At 41.1% G+C, this 20144-nt stretch overlaps 1 long non-coding RNA gene across 1 annotated transcript; it reads right to left on the bottom strand.

Annotated features, from left to right (window-relative positions):
- Nucleotides 1–5287: 5287 nt before the first annotated feature.
- LOC132653131 (uncharacterized) lies at nt 5288–17884 on the bottom strand. Its single transcript, XR_009590850.1, has 3 exons — nt 17728–17884; nt 15985–16030; nt 5288–11023 (listed from the first exon to the last, which is right to left on the bottom strand). It is a non-coding gene; the product is annotated as an uncharacterized LOC132653131 (long non-coding RNA).
- Nucleotides 17885–20144: the final 2260 nt, after the last annotated feature.

Here is a 20144-nt window from a genome sequence, read left to right as displayed (position 1 = left end):
GAAACACCTTCACACACATAAACACCCAGAAACCACATTTAACCACAGTTCTGGGCATCCATAACCCACCAAACCTGGCACAGAAAACTAACCATCGCATAGACCCTGACATGTAATAATCCAGCCTGAGGTTTCTTCCTAGCTCTATAAGCATATTCTCTCAGCATTTCAGACAACAGTGGCATGGTTTAGGCATGGTACTACATCCTTTCAAAAGAACTGATGTGGATAAACCTCTCTCTCATTCTCTCTCTCTCACTATTGTAAGAAATATTAGTGGCCTCATGGATTTAAACATGTCTTATGTAAACTTTTCTTTTGGCTGGGGGCGTGGCTCAGAGGTTAAGAATATTTATTACTCATGAACAGAAACCCGGTTTGGTTCCCAGCACCCACACTGTAGCTCACCACTGCCTGTAACCGCAGTTCCAGAGGAACCAATGCCTCTTCTGACCGCTGCAGACTCCTGAACAGGTGTGGTGCATATCACACACTCAGGTGTGCACACATACACGCGCACACACACACACAGACACACACACACACTAAATAGCTTTTAAAGATATTTTCGGTTAACAGTGAATTTACAAAAATATTCCTTTTGTTCTCATATATATGTGTGTGTGTGTGTGTGTGTGTGTGTGTGTGTGTGCGCTAAAGGAGGATATGAACAGTAGCAGACAGATAGAGTCGAACTGTGGACTCATTATTTCTTCCTCTCTGGACTGTGGGCTAATCGCACATCTCTCTTGTCAACCTGTCCTGTCTACATGAAACAAGAGTTGACTCATTTGCCTCTGGGGTGGTCAGGCTGGAGCATGTTCCATTTCCACGTAACAGAGTGAGCCATGCTGTGTGGCAATGGGGATGGGAAACTCTAGCAAATGGCTCATCAAACACAGAAGGTAGGGCGTGTTACCAGCCAGTTAGCCAATACCCAAGCATGCAACGCCTCTTCTCTTGATTAGGTTCTAATTAATGGAATGATCTCCTTCTAAGGAAGTAAGACAGAGGTTCCAGGACACCAAGGGACAGAGCCACCTACGAGAGCTTTGCAAAACTCCAGTTCTTCTTCCTTCGTCGTCTGACCTCCTTTCGTTTCTGTCTTCAAGTTCATAAACTTGAGTTATTAAAACTTTTCAGGGTCTGGGGACATAGCTTGACGGTTAAAGCACTTGTCATGAGAGTGTGAAGACCGGAATTCAGATCCCCAGAACCCACATAAACTGTGGGATGGACACCGCAGCTGCCTGCGATAGGAGCTGAGGAAGGTAAAGCTGAGGACCCCTGGCGGAAACTGGATAGTGAGGTGGGCAAGTTAACAGTGTCTGAGTTAGGTCAAGAGAAGCTGCCTTAGTGAGTAACACAGACGAATAATATGCGCCCACATATGTACAAACAGGCACAGACAGTATACAGAGACACACACTGGAGGGGAAAAATGGAAAATGAAACTCTCTGTGACTAATTGTGGATGCTAGTTCACCGAGACTTATTTTTATGTTGTCTCCTGCTTGCCCTGCGTTATTCCCCAGCTCCTAGCTCACCAGAGTGTCTTTCCTCTGTGTAATCCATCTTCCTTATGTTTGAGAATGTGTAGCTGCTTCCGGACTGCGACAGGATATGGGCATGTACAGAGAAGCCCATCCCAAGCCAACACCGCCAGTCAAAAAAGCATTTGGCACAGCTAATCCGCTGGCCTTTGTGGCTGAGCCACAGAGCACATCAGGCTGTCAATTGCCACATACACCCCATCGTCCTGAAAGATGATCATCCACATATCACCAGCCCCAACTAAGCCCCAGATTCAAGCCTTCAAGTATAGTGTCCACTCACTATTTACCACTTTTCCTACACCTTTGTAAAATCTAAAAACCCGGTGTCAGCCATTGTAGTAACAAGTCAGGACTCAGGACTGTTTGTACTCTTGAAAAGTAATGCCATTTCTATGTCAGTACTGTTTATTTAAATGAATGACATCCTCTCATCCATCTTCTTCTTTTATTCCTCTCCAGTCTATCCTAAAATTTGGCCATATTGCTCTGAGAAATCTTGTTCATTAAATGAGATACTCTCATAGAATTTTCCCAAATCATATCATATCTTTTCTTTATTGACCTTCCTTATCAGCAAACGTGGAAATTCCCTCCAAATGCACAAACAACCTGGTGAGACTCTTTCCCTTTGTCTTTGCATCCAGGAATGCCAAATTTCTTTATTACACACACACACACACACACACACACACACACACACAAACACTCCACTGAAGACTGAAATCTGAAAAAGGAATGTATATGTGCTATGAGATATGTGTGTGTGTGTGTGTGTGTGTGTCTTTGCAGGTGACTACTGGAGTCAGAAGAAGGCACTGGATCCCCTAGAGCTGCAGTTGCAGGTAGTTACGGGCGACTGAGCTCAGCTCCCCTGCAGGAGAAGTGCATGCGCTGAACTGCTGAGCCATCTCCCCAGCCGCACATGCCTGCACCCTTAGCTGGTCTAAGCATGGCCGGGGAGCTTTCCAGAGAGGTCACGCTTTATGGGAAGGTCAAGATCCCCCAGGTTTGCACTAGTAGCTGTTATTTCATGATGTTTTAATTTTTAACAAGTTCCATGTGTTCAGTAGCATATCCTTTTGTTTATTTGCATTGTTATCATTATTTTATACTTTTAAAACTGAGTCTGACTTTGCCACCCAAGCTGGTCTCAAACTCCAGGAAATCCTCCTGCCTCAGGTTCCTGACTGCTGGAATTAACAGGCATACACCACCGTGACTGGTTTAATTTTCTTTTTAACATATATTCATTTGCTTGCCAATGAACTAGGGCATACTTAAATTTCTAGTCCCTTGAATTTTCTTCTTGTGATGTTTTTAATCACACCATTGCACATTTATTTCTTACTATAGTCTCTGCTTTACTGGTTTTCCTAATTAAGACATTCAATTTTACCTTAATACTTCATAGAAGTTATTCTCTGCATTTTTTTTTTTGGCTTTGTACTTCATTTTCAGAACTGACTTTACTGAATTGCAAACATTACTTTGTATTTCTCGAAGCTTAGTTATTTGTGTTTCAGTGCCTGCTAGTATTTCCTCTCAGACTGCCACTTCTTTAGTCTTATCAACAAAGGTTTCCTTCACTTACAAAATGCTTTGATATCAGACAGACTTATTTTCCTTTTAAACATCTTAAAAATTTCTTTGTGAATAGTTTTGCACATAAATTTTAAAGCAAAAATTTCAAGATGAAAGGTAGAAATTATGGGTAGGTCTTTAATATTATTGTATTGACTCTAGAGATTAAGCCGCAAAGTAACCATACAAAGTAAAGTCAGGCTTTTCACATAGTATCTGTTGTTTTTTTGTTTGTTTGATTTTTATTTTTGCTGGTTTGCACTTTAATAGTTTTCTTTTCTCTCTATAAGGTCTTTATTAATGTTTACTTTCATTGTAGTTTTTGTTGTAACTATGTAAGTTATCTCCCATCATATTTTCTACTAAGTTATTTCTTACTTACAAGAACACTGTTGGGTTCTATATATATTAAGCTCATAGTCAACAAATTTGCTAACTTTATTAGTTGTAAATGTTTTCTGATTTTCTTAGGTTTTTTATGCATTCAGTCATGGCATTTTGAATGCAACTCATAGCAGTTTGGTCTTCTCTATCTCAGTAGTAACACACTGACCAGGGCTTCCTATGATTTGTTGATGAGTATAAGCAGCACCTGGGTGTACATGCCTTTTTCTAAATTTAAAGGAAATTGCATCTGAAGATCTAAGATGAAATTTGATGACTGCAGTAATGTCATTTTTACCACTTAGGATTTTCACCTTAATGTTGAAAGTAAGATTAGTTGACAGGCAGTTTTGTTTTCTTATACTGGGTTTAGTAGCAAATCGCAATAAAGCCTCATAAAATGAGGTACATTCTCCCATCTTGAAATTTGACTTCTATAAGACAGAGGTTAACTGTAGAGCACTACTCCTCTAGACAACCACACAGGAATAAGAGATGGCTGGTTATCAGAACCAAAGAATTGACTCCTGTCTTTATTTCACACCTGCATTGTATTTCTGAGGAAACCCTATCAGTTCTACCTTCACAGTGTATCTCAAATCTAGTTAAATACATCCCTCCAACACCGACCCCACTTTCATTCAAGCCATCATCACCTTTCAATGATAACACAACTGCATCCCTGGATTTCTTGTTCTCGTTTTCCTTGTTATAACTCATTTTCATCAAATGATAGAGTTACCTAATGTAAAGGGATTATAATCCAGCAACATGGCTACTTTGATCATATCCAAAGACCTTTTAGATCTTTAATTCCAAACAATGAAGGTAAAGTTAGTTTGTAGAAGGAAGCACCGATGTTTGAAAGCGATATCTAATTGAGAGGCAGACAAAGCGACAAAACAGAGAAAATTTTAAGGAAATAGATTATGCCCAACTCTTACACAAACACAGAGAAAAGACAGGCAGCTTAAGGGAGAGCAAGGGGCAAAATGAGAAGGAGACAGTTTTATAGAAAGAATTTTAGAAGACAGGCAGAAGGGAGAACAAGCTGGACACAGGTGAAGAAAAAATGAGCCAGAGAATGAAAAGGAGCCAGAAGATTAGAACAGATTGCTAGAGGTGGTTTGAGGCCAAGCAGAGCAATTCACTCAGAAGCTCAGAGAAGCCAGTTCGAATCAGTGAGCGTGGAGAGGAGTTTGAGGCAGAACAGCTGAGTTGAACCAGCCAGAAAGAACTAGAAATGGTGAACATATTAAGCAGTAAGTCTCAGAGGCTAAAAACATTCTAGGGCTAGATAAGATTGTATGGAGACGAGAAGCTTCCAGGATCAGGTTTAGGTTAGCAGATGGAGGCAGTAAGCCTCAGAGATGACAATTACATCAGGCAAATAAAAGCAACTTTTACAGCCCAAGACAAACACAGCTTACATTGTTCCCTGTTCAATCCACTGATGAGAAAGAGATTACCTAATAAATACCATGAGCAAAACTAATGATACTCATAGCCAAGATGTAGCATACACGCACCATATGTGTCCCATACATGCATACTCTTGGTAACAGTTGAAGCATCTAATGTAATGGAAGGTAGTATTTATAGTATCTATGGAGATACTATGTTCCTTCTGCTCCCATAAGAAGTCTGAACAACTCCACATATTTAATATAATTTTTTTATTAGTTACAATTTATTCACTTTGTATCCCAGCTGTAGCCCCACCCTCATCCCTCCCAATCCCACCCTCCCTCCCTCATCTCCTCTCATGACCCTCTCCAAGTCCAGTGATAAGGGAGGTCCTTTTTCCCTTCCATCTGACCTTAGCCTATCAGGTCTCATCAGGACTGGCTGCATTGTCTTCTTCTGTGACCCTCACCTCAGGGGGAGGTGTTCAAAGAGCCAGCCACTGAGTTCATGTCAGAGACAGTCCTTATTCTCCTAAGTAGGGAACCCACTTGGAGACTGAGCTGCCATGGGCTACATCTGTGCAGGGGTTCTAGGTTATCTCCATGCATGCTCCTTGGTTGGAGTATCAGGTCTCAGAAAAGACCCCTTAGCACAATTATTTTTTTTTTGGTTCTGTTGTTCTTCTTGTGGAGCTCCAGACACTTTCAGATCTTTCTATCTCCCTCTTCATTCATAACATTCCCTGCACTCTGCCCAAAATTTGGCTATGCTTCTCAGCATCTGCTTTAATACCCCTATCTCATTTGCCTTTCTGAACGAAGACTGAGCATCTTACCCAGGGTCCTCCTTCTTGCTTAGCTACTTTAGCTGTACATATAATATAGGATCTAACATCCACTTCTAAGTGAATATATTCCATGTGTGTCTTTCTGCTTCTGGGATATCTCACTCAGGATGATCTTTTCTAGTTCCCACCACTTGCCTGCAAATTTCCTGATTTTCTTCTTTTAATTGCTGAGTAGTGTTCCATTGTGTAAATGTACTACAATTTCGGTATCCATTCCTCAGTTGAGGGACATCTGGGTTGTTTCCAGATTCTGGCTATATGAATAAAGCTTCTATGAACATGGTTGAGCAAATATCCTTGTTGTATACTTGAGCATCTTGGATTATGCCTATGAGTGGTATAGCTGGATCTTGAGGTAGCACTATTCCTAATTGTCTGAGAAAGCATCGCCAGATTGATTTCCAAAGTGGTTGTAGGGGCTGGATAAATGGCTCAGCAGTAAATAGCACTGACTGTTCTTCCAGAGGACCCGAGGTCAATTCCCACCACCCATATGGCAGCTCACAACTGTCTATAACTTTAAGACCCAACATCCTGGTGGTTGTACCAGTTTACATTCCCACCAGCAATGGAGGAGGGTTCCCCTTTCTCCACATCCTCTCCAGCATGTGTTGTCACTTGAGTTCTTGATCTTAGCCATTCTGATGGGTGTAAGGTGAAATCTCAGAGTCATTTTGATTTGCATTTCCCTGATAAGTAAGGATGTTAAGCATTTCTTTAAGTGTTTCTCTGCCATTTGACATTACTCTATTGAGAATTCTCTGTTTACCTCTGTACCCATCTTTTAATTGGATTACTTGATTTGTTGCTGTTTAACTTCTTGAGCTCTTTATATATTCTGGATATTAGCCCTCTATCATATGTAGGGTTGGTAAAGATCCTTTCCCAATCCACAGGCTGTCATGTTGTTCTGACAAGTGTCCTTTGCTTTACAGGTTTTCAGTTTCGTGAGGTCCCATTTATTGATTGTTACTCTTAGAGCCTGTGCTATTGGTGTTCTGTTCAGAAAGTTGGCTCCTGTGCCAATGAATTCAAGGATCTTCCCCACTTTTTCTTCTAACAGGTTTAATGTTTCTGGTTTTATGTTGAGGTCTTTGATCCACTTGGACTTTAGTTTTGTGCAGGGTGATACTTTTGGATCTCTTTGCATTTCTCTACATGTAGATACCTAGTTAGACCAACACCATTTGTTGAAGATGCTATCTTTTTTTCCATTGTATGGTTTTGGCATCTTTGTCAAAAATCAGGTGTCCATAAGTGTGTGGGTTTATTTCTGGATCTTCTATACAATTCCATTGATCCACCAGTCTGTTTTTGTGGGTTTTGTTTGTTTGTTTGTTTGTTTTGCCAGTACATGCAGTTTTTATTACTGTTGCTCTATAGTACAGCTTGAGATTAGGGATGGAGATACCTCCAGAAGATCTTTTATTGTAGACGATCGTTTTTAGAAATTCTGGGTTTCTTGTTATTCCATATGAAGTTGAGAATTTTTTTTCAAGGTCTATAAAGAATTGTGTTGGTATTTTGATGGGAATTGCATTGAATCTGTAGATTGCTTTTGGTAAGATGGCCATTTTTACTATGTTAGTCCTGCCAAGCCATGAGCATGGGAGATCTTTCCATCTTCTGATAACTTCTATTTCTTTCTTCAGAGACTTGACGTTTTTTTCATACAAGTCTTTGACTTGCTTGGCCAGAGTTACACCAATGTACTTTATGTCTTTTGTGGCTATTGTGAAGGGTGTTGTTTCCCTACTGTCTTTCTCAGCCCATTTGTCTTCTGTATACAGGAGGGCTACTGATTTTTTTAGTTAATTTTGTATCCAGCCACATTGCTGAAGGTGTTTATCAGCTGTAGGAGTTCCATGGTAGAAGTTTTGGGGTCACTCATATATACTATCATATCATCTGCAAATAGTGATACTTTGACTTCTTTTCCAAACTGATTCCCCTTGATCGTCTTTATTTGTTTAGTGCTCCAACAAGGACTTCAAGAACTATGTTGTAGAGATATGGAGAGAGTGGGCAGCCTTGCCTTGTCCCTGATTTCAGTGGGATTGATTTAAGTTTCTCTCCATTTAGTTTGATGTTGGCTGTAGGCTTGCTGTATATTGCCTTTACTATGTTTAGGTATGTGCCTTGTATCCCTGATCTCTCCAGGACTTTAAACATGAAAGGGTGTTGGGTTTTTTTCAAATGCTTTTTCAGCATCTAAGGAAATTATCGTGTGGGGTTTTTTTCTTTCAATTTGTTTATATGGTGGATTACATTGATGGATTTCCATATATTGAACCACTCTTACATACCTGGGATGAAGCCTACTTGGTCATAACAGATGATCTCTTTGATGTGTTCTTGGATTCAGTTTGTAAGTATTTTTGCAGCAATGCTCATAAGAGAGATTGGCCTGAAATTCTCTTTCTTTTTTGGGTCTTTGTGAGGTTTAGGTACCAAAGTGACTATGGCTTCATAGAATGAGTTTGGTAATGTTCCTTCTGATTCTACTTTGTGGAATAGTTTGAAGAGTATTGGTATTAGCTTTTCTTTGAAGGTCTGATAGAATTCTGCTCTGAAACCATCTGGTCCTGGGCTTTTTTTGGATGGGAGACTTTCGATGACTGCTTCTATTTCCTTTGGAGATATAGGACTATTTAATTGATTTACCTGGTCTTGATTCAGCATTGGTAAGTGGAATCAATCAAGAAAATTGTCCATTTCATTTAGATTTTCAAATTTTGTGGCATATAGACTTTTGAAGTAAGACCTAATGATTGTTTGGATTTCCTCAGTGTCTGTCCCCCTTTTCATTTCTGATTTTGTTGATCTGCCTTTTAGTTGGTTTTGCTAAGGGTTTGTCTATCTTGTTCATTTTCTCAAAGAACCAACTCTTAGTTTCATTGATTCTTTGAATTATTTTATTTATTTCTAGTTTATTGATTTCAGCCCTTAGATTGATTATTTCCAGCCATCTAGTTCTCTTGGGTGTGTCTGCTTCTTTTTTTTTTATCTAGGGCTTTCAGGTGAGCTGTTAAGTTACTTGTATGATATATTTCAAACTTCTTCTTGAAGGCACATAGTGCTATGAACTTTTCTCTTAACACTGCTTTCATTGTGTCCCATAAGTCTGGATATGTTGTGCCTTCATTTTCATTGAATTCTAGGAAATCTTTGATTTTTTTTATTTCTTCCCTGACCCAGCTGTCATTCAGTTTCCATGTGTGTGTAGGCTTTTTGCTGTTTCTGTTGTTGTTGAGGTCCAACTTTAGTCCATGGTGTTCAGATAAGTTACAAGGGATTATTTCAATCTTCTTGTATCTGTTGAGGCTTGCTTTGTGACCAACTATATGGTCTGTTTTGGAGAAGGTTCCATGTGGTGCTGAGAAGAAGGTGTTTGGGTTAAAGTTTCTGTAGATATCTGTTAGGTCCATTTGATTCATGACCTCTGTTAGAGTTGTTGTTTCTTCGTTTAATTTCTGTTTTGTTGACCTGTCCTTTGTTGAGAGTGGGGTGTTGAGGTCTCCCACTATTAATATGTGGGGATCTATGTTTTGCTTACGTTTTATTAATGTTTCTTTTACAAATGTGGGTGTCCTTGTATTTGGGCATAGATATTTAGAATTGTGATGTCTTCTTGGTGCAAGTTTCCCTTGATGAGTATGAAGTGAACTTCCCCATCCTTTTTTATTAATTTTGACTGAAAATCTATTTTATTAGATATTAGAATGGCTGCTCCTCCTTGCTTCTTGAGTCCTTTTGCTTGGAAAACCGTCTTCCAGCCCTTTGCTCTCAGGTAATGTCTATCTTTGTGACTTAAGTGTATTTCTTGTATGCAACAGATTGCTGGGTCTCATTTACTCATCCATTCTGTTAGTCTGTGTCTTTTTATTGGAGAGTTGAGTTTTTTGATGTTGAGAGAGATTAATGACCAGTGGCTGCTAGATCCTTTGATTTTTATATTGGTTGTGCTAGTGTGTTTGTGTGCTTGGCTACTTTTGGTTTTTCTGTAGTGAGGTTATTTATTTCCTGTGTTAACCTGACTGCAGTTAGTTTTCCTGGGTTGTATTTTTCCTTCTAATATCTTCTGTAATGCTGGATTTGTGGGTAGGTATTGTTGAAATTTGTTTTTGTTGTTGAATATCTTGTTTTCTCCATCTATGATGACTGAGAGTTTTTCTGGGTATAGTAGCCTGGGCTGGCTGATATTTGTGTTCTTTTAGGATCTGTATGATATCTGTCCAGGCCCTTCTGGCTTTCATAGTCTCTGTTGAGAAGTCAGGTATGATTCTGATTGGTTTGCCATTATATTTATTTGGCCTTTTTCCCTTGTAGCTTTTAGTATTTTTTCTTTGTTATGTATACTTACTGTTTTGATTATTATGTGGTGAGAGTATTTTCTTTTCTGGTCTAATATATTAAGTGTTCTGTAGGCCTCTTGTATGCTTATAGGCCTCTCCTTTGAGTTGGAGAAATTTTCTTCTATGATTTGTTGAAACTATTTTCTGGGCCTTGGAGACATGAATCTTCTTTTTCCTCTATCCTTAATATTTTTAGGTTTTGTCTTTTCATGTTGTCTTGGATTTTCTTGAATGGTTTGTGTTAGGACCCCCCAGGGACCTTTTCCAGGGATTGTCTGGGTGACCTGAGGTTGGTCCCTATTGCTTCCTTCACCGTGGGGTTTTCTCTCGACTGGAAATCCCAGTCTCGGGTGTTGTGAGGCCCACAACAGTTCAGTGAGAGCACACAGGCGTGTGGCTCTGGGCTGGTGACTGAGCATGTTTCGGGACCCAGGAACTCTTCTTCCAAAATCCTTCATAGCTTATTTTCTCCTTATCTCACTTCTCCAATATAGTTTCACATGTTTTCAAACTTTCCCTGAGAGCTATTGTGCTATGCATTGTTTCCCTTTATTGTATTTTTAGTGTGTATCTAGATTGCTGCAGTTAGCCTGTTTCCACTAAATGTTTTCCATTCTGTGAATGCAGCAACATTTTGTTCATCTCATCTTTCATAGTACATTCGTTTCCACATTTTTCTCAATTATAAACAATGCTTCAATGTCCAGAATAGCTTTGCGAGGTCTGCTTGTAAGAAGATAAGATCTTACCATATGATTTATCTAAAATGTATAATCTGTGGTCAAAGGATAACAGGGATCAGAGGGGAGCTGATCTCCAGAGGTAGTACTGAAAGTTGTACACAGACTTCTTGCTGCAGTAGAGTGCACAAACTACTGGAAGAACAAGAGACCCTGAAACCAAAAAAAAAAGGCATTAACAAAGTCAAGTGTGAACAGTTGTCTTCATGGTTCCCTAGAGGAACTTCTACTATATGGGAGTCAACTCTGAACACTGCCACAGGCCACCCTCTCTGACGTGTCTGTCACTGAGGACAAGGAGCAGCTGTGACAGATGGCTAGTCTGGAGAATCTTAATCCTTAGATTAAGGGTTTCTTCCCTGGCCTTCCATGAGTCACTTTTTACCTACAGGGAAGAGAGAAAAACTGGTCTTTGTCGAAAGCCCTCGAAGTGTTGGGAGAGTAACAACTTCCAATGAGAATTTTTGGTAAGACTTTGGCCCTAGAAACGGTGGAAAAAAAACTCAAAACAGCTTTGGAGCTCCTGAATTAATAAAGCCCAGCTTTCAGAGTCTCAGTGTGGGGTGTGGTCCAGTGAAAGATGGCTTCATTAGCATGTCTATTTGTTTATCCATCTCTTGGGCTTGTTCTGTATTTTCTCTCATCCCCTTTCTCTCATTTTCTTTCTCTTTTTTTCTTCCTTGATCCTGTGAATATGTGTCAGATTTATCAATAGGATTTCATGACCCCACTTTGAGTGTTCATGTTTTGAAAGCTCAAGAAGACAGAAAATGTTCAGTGCTTCCAGTAAACATTAGAACACAGAAAAAAATCTATGCATGCTAAACTAGCTCTTGCCCTTGATCTTGGCTTTTGGCTTGGCTATACATATCATGTTCTCGATGTGGATGCCTGGGTACATTGTAGGAATAATAGTTCCTTTCTGCAATGTTATCATCTGGGTCACAGGACCCTCATAAAGACTGAAAGGTAGTGTCGTGGTCTGGTTTTGAGTCTATAAACAGATTGGCTTAACATTTTTCAAAAATATGGAGCCAAATATTGTAGGCCAAATTTCCTCCAACACAGAGGTCAAGGAAATTTGGAATAAGGAACAAAATATCAAATTGCAACAGAAGAGAGTGAGCATAGCCCTGCCATTATATGCTTAATGATCTTAGGACACTGACCTAATCCTCCCTACTTCAGAGATTTCATTACAAAATGAATTTTGAGGGTGGATGAAGATCCACTTTAAACATCTAGAAGACACATTCCCAGGTAGATTTTAGTTCTCCACTTTGTTGACAGGTAAATTTTAGTTCTCCGCTTTTTCTGTGGCACTTGAAATGTAATCCCTTGACATCCAGTGTTATTGTATGTCTGCCATGTTACCCACAGGCTGCATTTATCAGTCTTGAGTTGATTCCTGAGCAGATAGGAGGAGCTCTGTTTTTTCATCTCTGCAATTACCGCATAGTTGTGGGATGGGATGTGCTCTGAGTCTTCTCATTTGATGTGCCTTCCTTCTCCTGGCTAGCTTCCCAGGCATGTGATTTGGGGAGCACAATCTTATTGGAATTAGGTCAGCTCTGTCTTACTGTACCTACTTTTCTATCCCATGGCTGTGACTCAGGGCTGTGTGCCCCAGGCCTACTGTTCTGTACCTATTAGGAGGGAGGCTTCAGTCCACTTCAGAGCTTAACAGTGAGAGACATTGTTTTAATTAAGTACTTCTATCTAAGTAAGGACTTGGGTCTACTGCAGTGGCTTCCCAAAGGGCATAAATTTAGATGGAACATTTCATTAAAAAACACCACTAGAGGCATTTTTCTCTTATTAACCTTTGTGAGAATGGCCTGATTCTTATTTATGACTGAAGCATTTACCTTGCCAAAACTTCAGATCTCTCCTATCATTCCCTGCTATCAACCACCATTGATCTGTAGAATTCTAGTTTGTTGACCTACTTCTTTTTATTTTTTCAATGAAGATTTTCTGTTCTCTGGCCTTATCTTTTTTTTTATCCTTATTTCAGCTTCCTTTTCTGTACAAGTTTTTCCTATTCTTTAATAAACATTTCTCTCTTTGAGGGAGAGAACAGACTAAATTTTAATTCATTACTCACAAAATAGTAAGTATCAACTAAGATATTTTCACACTTGATACCTGATTTTATAGCTGAAGAAATCAAAATTCAGAGAGCTTATGATACTTCCCAAGTCATGATAGGAAAGCTGGAGTTGTTCTAAGGTTTATTGGTCTATAAATCCATCATTGTTTTCACTGAACACGTTTGGTGGTCTAGTGCTATGTATTCTAATGCTAATTACTGGCCTCTGAGATCTAGTTGCTGCCCAACTGAGCACATTCTCACATACACTTGTCTTTGCTGTATAAACTAACTCTTAATTCAAAGTTAATTAGTTAATAAATTTGCTGAAGCCTGTGACTGGGCAGAAGAGAGGTAGGCAGGGCTTAGGTCTCCATGCCTCAGAGGGAGCACAAATCAAGAAGAAGGAGGAAGAGGCTGGGAGAAAGAAGGAGCTTGGTGACTGGACAGCATGGACTAGGAGCACCAGGCCAAGGGAACTACACCATGAAGACAGACTGATGGAGCAGAAGCTGCCTGGGAGTCATTAGATTGGCAACTGATGAGCTTTTATGTGGACTTTATGGGTAGTAGGAGTAGAAAAGCTCAAAACCTGCCCAGCATCCTGCCTATACCTTAATAATAAATCTCTCTGTGCCAACATTGGGAAACAAGTTGTTTGAAGAAAACTGTTACAGTATTAACCTCCTGAATACATTATTATTATTAATCATTTTACACACACTCATTCAATCTACAAGTCCTACACCCCAGTGTGCTCACCAACAAGAGTATTCTGAGAGTCATTTTTAGCAGACTAATCCCACATCTGTTCCTCAAGCCTTCCTATCACCTTGGTAAGCAATCATATACTAGTATTGACTTTATTTCTGCATATATAATGTGAATAACTTCTGAAACTTGACATAGCCTATGATAGGTGTTTGTTTATATGACACTGACATTCAACAATCTCAAAGCTTTTCACTTTGCCTCTTCCTTTCATAAATGAGAAAACTATAGCTTGGAAAGGTAAAGAAAATTGTTCAGAATCATGTAGCTAGTTTGTGAAACAAATGACATAAAAACATAGACCAAGAGATGAATGTTTAGGAAAATACAGCTCTTAACCCAATACCTGAACAACATACTCTGTCACCATCACCTCAGACATCACTTCATACCTTTCTGAACTGCAATTTCTTCATTTACAGAGTGAGAATGACAATGATCCTTCATGCCACCATGGAACTAGTAGGTCATGTACATAACATACTTAGTGCATAATCTACTTCATACATGCTCTATAAATGGTAGTTAAATGCATTAGTCTTTACTTACAGAATCAGTTAGTCCAGTCCATAACTTTTGGGACCAGTAAAGACACTAATCCTTTGGCACTCACTCTTACCTACCTCTGAGACACTGAATAAGCACACAAAAGCAAGTCAGGTGTCCATTGATTAAGACTTAAAAGCAATCCCAGAGCCAAAATCCCAGTCCCACTATTGTTATGCACAGAAAAGAGCTGCAGAGTTTCTGATCTAATAAAAAGTCAAAAGCATATAGTACTAAGTTCATGAAAGCTTTTTTTTCAATCCCTTATTCCAAAAAGAAATTCAACATACTCAATTCTATCCTTCATCATTCCAATTTCCTATATGAGAAAATATGGAATAATTAAAAAATCTTTATTGTTCAAATATTCATGGGCTAATAGGGTTTTTATTCATTTGCATTTACTATTGAGGGAAAAGTATTGCAAAATTTATAACTGCATCTAAGCTTTAATAAGAATTAAAGCTTTGTCTTCAATGCAAAGGTCCATGTTGTATTTAGCTGTAAATACTTCTGATGTCCAGATATACACAGTGCCCCAGTACACTTCCTGCTCATTGAATGATGGAGCCAGTTCATAATCCAAGATTCTTCTTGGAGGCAAGCAGTACTTCACAAAGGAACATCTTTGGAGAAGGAAACTGTTGCTGTGCACAAGTTACCATGTAAGGAAATGTGTGAATGCACAAAGAAATTCAGATGTCTTTTTGACAGAAATATCACTGATAGTATTTCTGACTCAGGCCCGGACAGAATACAGCACATTCCACATAGCAACCAAACATTATTTTAAAAGGAACTGTCTGTACAGGTATAGGATTGGAAGAGATAGTGAGTCATCACAGGACTCAGTGAGTCACACCTTGTGACAGTGAATAGCCATTACCATTTTTCAGGGCTTGAGGGGACAAGAAGAAAAATGAGAGTTGCTGGAAACAGCAGTAGCTGCCACGTGAGAGAAGGCTTCTGCTTTAGATGTAGAAGAGCCCACTAAAAATGGGAGTCAAAAATACCCTGGCGTCTCTTTTTGTCACCCTCTCACCTCTTGCTCTCCCCTACTGCCCATCATTGGTCACAACTAAAGAAGTCCTTTGCTCTACAAACTGTGTCTCAGAGCCCAAGGCATGGCAAAGGAAGACAAAAACAGACTTAGGGAAACAAAGGGAAACTCACCCAGTATGGCCAGTGTATAAGTGCAGGGCAAGACGTAAGTTGTGTTTTCTTCCTTTGTTTTGCCCCAGTATTCCCTGAATTGTACTGAATATGTGACTAATTCACAGTTACTCAGGAGAAATGTATCTGCCACATTCTTGTACTGGATCAGATCAGAAATGGCCATGGAAAGGTCACGTTTCATCCTCTCTGGCAGCTCAGTTCTCATAGCTGGCCAGGAGGACAGAGCACATTTTTAAGCTGTAGAGAAATCCCCCAAAATTATGATCTTTATATGTTGGAGATTTAGGGGGTTCAATAAAGAGTATTTTTGCACCTTGCCAACATTGACAGAAGTTGGTTTGCTGCATATTATATACACACACACATTATAAATGAATCTCTTGCTAATGATGCACTGATATTAGGAAGCAAGTAGGCAAGACAAATTAGTTTGGTGAAGCTGAGTTTTTGCAGAATGACACCCATGCAGACAGAAACAAAGCAGGGAGTTTACAGATCTTGGCAGAGGGGTGGGGTTTGTGCTGCTTACCTCTCAAGCAGTTGAAAATACGGGCTTCACCCAAGTGTTCAGGTCCCTAAAAAGGAGAAGCAGGAAGATGGGATATGTATTTGAGCTGACAGAGTGCTAGCCCAGAATGCACAAAATTCTATATTTCACTCCCAGTGTCACTGCATAAACCCATGGGTTGTGGCTTATGCTTGTGATCCCAGAATTCAGGAGGTGGAGTCAGGAGGAACCAGAGTTCAAAGCCATCCTTGACCATATAGTTAGTACAAGGGCAGACTGGACTGATGAGAGCCTGTCTCTTAAAGCAAAAGGAAGAAACAGTGAGTCTCCATTCTTAGCTCCTTACCTCATCCAAGTTACAACTTACTTTGTCTCCTGGTGGAAGAATAAGTTATCTAAAACATTTTTTGGGCATTTGAAAACAAATCAGACAAACCCATGGTCCAACCCTCATTCCTTTCCTTTCCTTTCCTGGGATTTATAGGGAGAAGGTGAGCCATTGTCTTTCAGGCTTAGGAAATCTATCACCACCTTTAATTTTTTTTTAACTTCCTAGAACACTTATTGGACCTGGTGATGCTGGTCAGTACAAGTTCTGGGGAGAACCAGGGCCTCTGGATCTGCTTCTGTCCTCCAGGTGGCAGGAGTACCTTCCGGACTGTTCTACAGCCTGGGAGAGGCTTGGGCCAAGCCAAACACAAGCCTGTGTACACGAACAGGAACACTGTGTGCTTTTCTTGATTCCCAGGAAACGAAATCTTAGTGAAGGTCAAGGTTTCATAGGCTTGACATGCTGTGTGTAACCCAAATTTGGGTACGAAGGACAAAGATTGGAACTTCCTCTGGCCAAGGGCTCTTGAGCTGTCTCTTGGGCCCCCCTCTAATTCATTGTTAATTGGTTTCTTTAAACTCTATTTATTCAGTGCTAGGCTTTCTTAGTTGGCCTAGCCCAAGTACTCGTGATAGAAAGCTACTCTAGTCTCCCTGGAGAGGAAGCAGGCAGGAGTCACAGACACAATTAGGCTCAGTCCCACCAATTCTCCTTCAGGCTTTCTGCCCTACCACACAAGGTTTTAGGCTGTGGCAGAATATGGCCTGCTTAGACTCAGCGTCAGGAACAACCGACAGACCTGCAATTGCTGGCTTGACCCTTCTCCCTGGAGGACTGAAGCCTTTCCCCTACCTTCATCTTAAGTCTGGTTCTTTGCAGGTTCCTGCTACCAACAATGAATCTCACCCAACCAGGCAGCCACGCTAGAAACCCAGGATCAGGCCCATCCTATCCACCTCCAAGTCGTCACCGAGCCATTTCATTTTGCCCTCTCATTATTCTCCATTCTCCCACTGCCCAGCCCTACCAGCATTGTTTGCCCTGACTATACTCTCTGCTTTCATTCCCAACACTTCTCCTAGTAAAGTCCCCTCTGCAGCAAGAATGACCTCTTTTCAGAATGCAAATCTCTTTGCTGCCCTTCTCTTCAAATTATTCAGTAGCCTCCTGCTACTCCTGGAAGGAAAAAAAAAGAAGTATACAAAATGGCTCCCTAGGCCCTCTGCTAGTCCTTCCTACCCGCCCCCACCCCACCCTCCTGCTAGGCTATTGTTGTCTTGTTGGCCATTGGTCTCCCACCCTTTGCATTCCTGCCTCCTTTTCACCCAGTGTCAGTGTGGACAAGAGCCTGTTTGGTCTGTCACTCTTTCTTCCCCTCTGTACAGATTGATACTTAAGCTTGAAGCTAGCAGGCACTTCCTTAGGGTACCTACCCTTCCTGGCTTTCTGTTCAAGATCCAGACTCCCTCTGATGTTGTTTCACAGCACTCCTGGGCATCCTGACCTCAGAGCATTTTCTGTGGTCACCATTTGAACGTAGGTGGAGTGTTTATTATTTGCTACCTCCTCCATTCAAACGCATTCCACACGGGCAAGCATAGTCTTTATTTTACTCAGAGTGAACAGTATTTGCAGTGCCAGCCTTACAGTTCGGCAGTGTGTCTGTAAATGTGTAATCAATTGCTTCAGACATCCACTGAAGCAGGACATCTTCCCTGGGCTACTGCTCAGCTCTTTTCCTCCAGATCAGCTTGGCTCCTCATGAATCGAGCTTCCACCTGTGGGAGACCTGTCCTTCAGCTATTCTCGGCACCCTCACTTGGAAGGGAAGGCCACGAGTGGACCTGAAGACCAAAAGGATCTAACATAGAAACTGCCCCTCTGAGACTCAGCCAAACTCTCTCTGCACCCAGAGTTACTTCCTGGAGTTAATTACTTTAATCATTGGAGGAACTTTCCTATGCCAACCTGCCAAATTCTGCCCTCTGGTTGGGGAGTTTGTGCCAACTAGAACTCTGTTTGCTCTTTCTGCTCTAGAGGGGAGAACTCAGGGCTGTAGTCTTGGCTTTCTTGCTGCATCTCCCAACCAAATATTTTCTTGTTCCAGTGGAACTGAAAATCCAACCTCCCTGCTGCAGAGCTGGCTGTGAGGGACCAGGTCATCATGATGACGCAGTCTCACTCCGAGCATTCAAAGATTGGTGTGTGGCCTTTCTCCGATGCACACTGCTCTTCTCAATAATGTCTGTGCTCTCCAGAATTGTACAAAAACTCGCGCAATGTGTCCAAAGTGAGAATGCACGTATGTGTGCATGTGTCCACAGCAGGAATACACATGCTCATGCACGAACAGATGTGAATGCATACATGTATACGTGCACACATGTATGCGTGCGTACAGTAGGAGTGCATGCTTGGGTGTAAACATGAAAGCACGTACGTGAGTAAGTACGCACAGGCATGAGGTGTGAATTCACACATGCCCTGAGGTGTGAATTTGCATGCACTCACAGTGTGAATGCAAGTGTGTGTGCTGACAGTATGAATCACACCCATATGTCTGCTCACAGCGAGTGAACATGTGCATATGTGTGTATGTGTCCATGAGGGGTGTGTGCATATCTGTTTCCTATACTCTAAAGTACTGGATGTGGGGCAGGGTGGGGCTACTCTGCAGCAGCTTCCCTCGCTTCCACAGGCAGCTCGTAGAGGTTTCCAAGGAGATCCTGAAGCAGTCTTGAGGAAGCATCGCACAGGCATCCATCGTCCGGGAACAAAACGAACCATAGCTGCCAGGAATCGAAGGTTTGTTTGGACCAAACTCACAGTGTGACAAGCTGTTTGCAGCTAGTGACTATACATCAGGGATGGTGTGAACCTGCTGCCACATGGCATGGGGACTTTTTGATAGCCAATTCACATTTGAGGATGATTTCTTGGTCTGGGTGAAACTTTTCAGACTGTAGAACTAGCTACCTGGGCCCTTTCGCCTTATCTTCTTTCCTCTCTCTTTGCCCAAGGTGGGGCTTACGTTGCTGGCTGGCAGCTCACCCAGCATGCTTTTCCCCTACCCCAATCTCTGCTTGTTAACACTAGCTCCTTAGAGGCCAGAGTGATATATTTTCAAAGTGATGTCCTCTGGAACAGCAGTGGGGTTTAGTACTAGAGAAGCCTTCTGGCCTTGCTTCTTTAGAGTTACTGACATTGAGACAAGAAAGGATGGAAACATTTGAAGCTGCGTGTATCCAGCATATATGGGTATCAGTGGGCCACATGTGATATACTTTTTGCATACATTAAATAAAATGTTACTAAAAACAATCCTCTAGAGTAATGAAAGAATTTAACCACCTCTAAAGCACAGGTCATTAGACCTTGATCCTGCTGAATTTCTTTTCAGTTTGAAAAGTACCTTATGAAAAAGATTGTTCAGCAGCTTCAGCAAGGCCCAGGCTTTGCTTGTATGAGGGGAGAAAAGAGAAGGGAAGGGAGAAGGGATGGAAGAGGGAAGGAAGAGGAGGACTCCCTCAGCATTTAATCCCAGCTCATCATACTCATGACTTTGTGGTGATAATACCTGTGGGATTATCACGTTGCAATCAGAAGGACATGTTGTCATGGCTTTCATTCCACCTCATAACAGAGTACCTTAGACCCAGTAATTAATAACGGGAAGAAACCTATTCCCCACCATTCTGAAGACTGGGAGGTCCATAGGTATAAAAGTGGCGTCTGCTTGGCGTCTGTCCAGCCCCCACTGCATTGTCCTGCGGCAGGAGGCAGAAGGGAAAGAGCGCACAACCAGGAGCAAGAAGGTGCCTGCTTTATAATCAACCCCTTCTCTCAATAA

Source organism: Meriones unguiculatus, chromosome 3 (assembly GCF_030254825.1).
Source record: "Meriones unguiculatus strain TT.TT164.6M chromosome 3, Bangor_MerUng_6.1, whole genome shotgun sequence".
Lineage (NCBI taxonomy): Eukaryota > Metazoa > Chordata > Mammalia > Rodentia > Muridae > Meriones > Meriones unguiculatus.
Note: the sequence above shows the minus strand (reverse complement) of the source record. Positions and strands in the feature narration are given on the sequence as shown.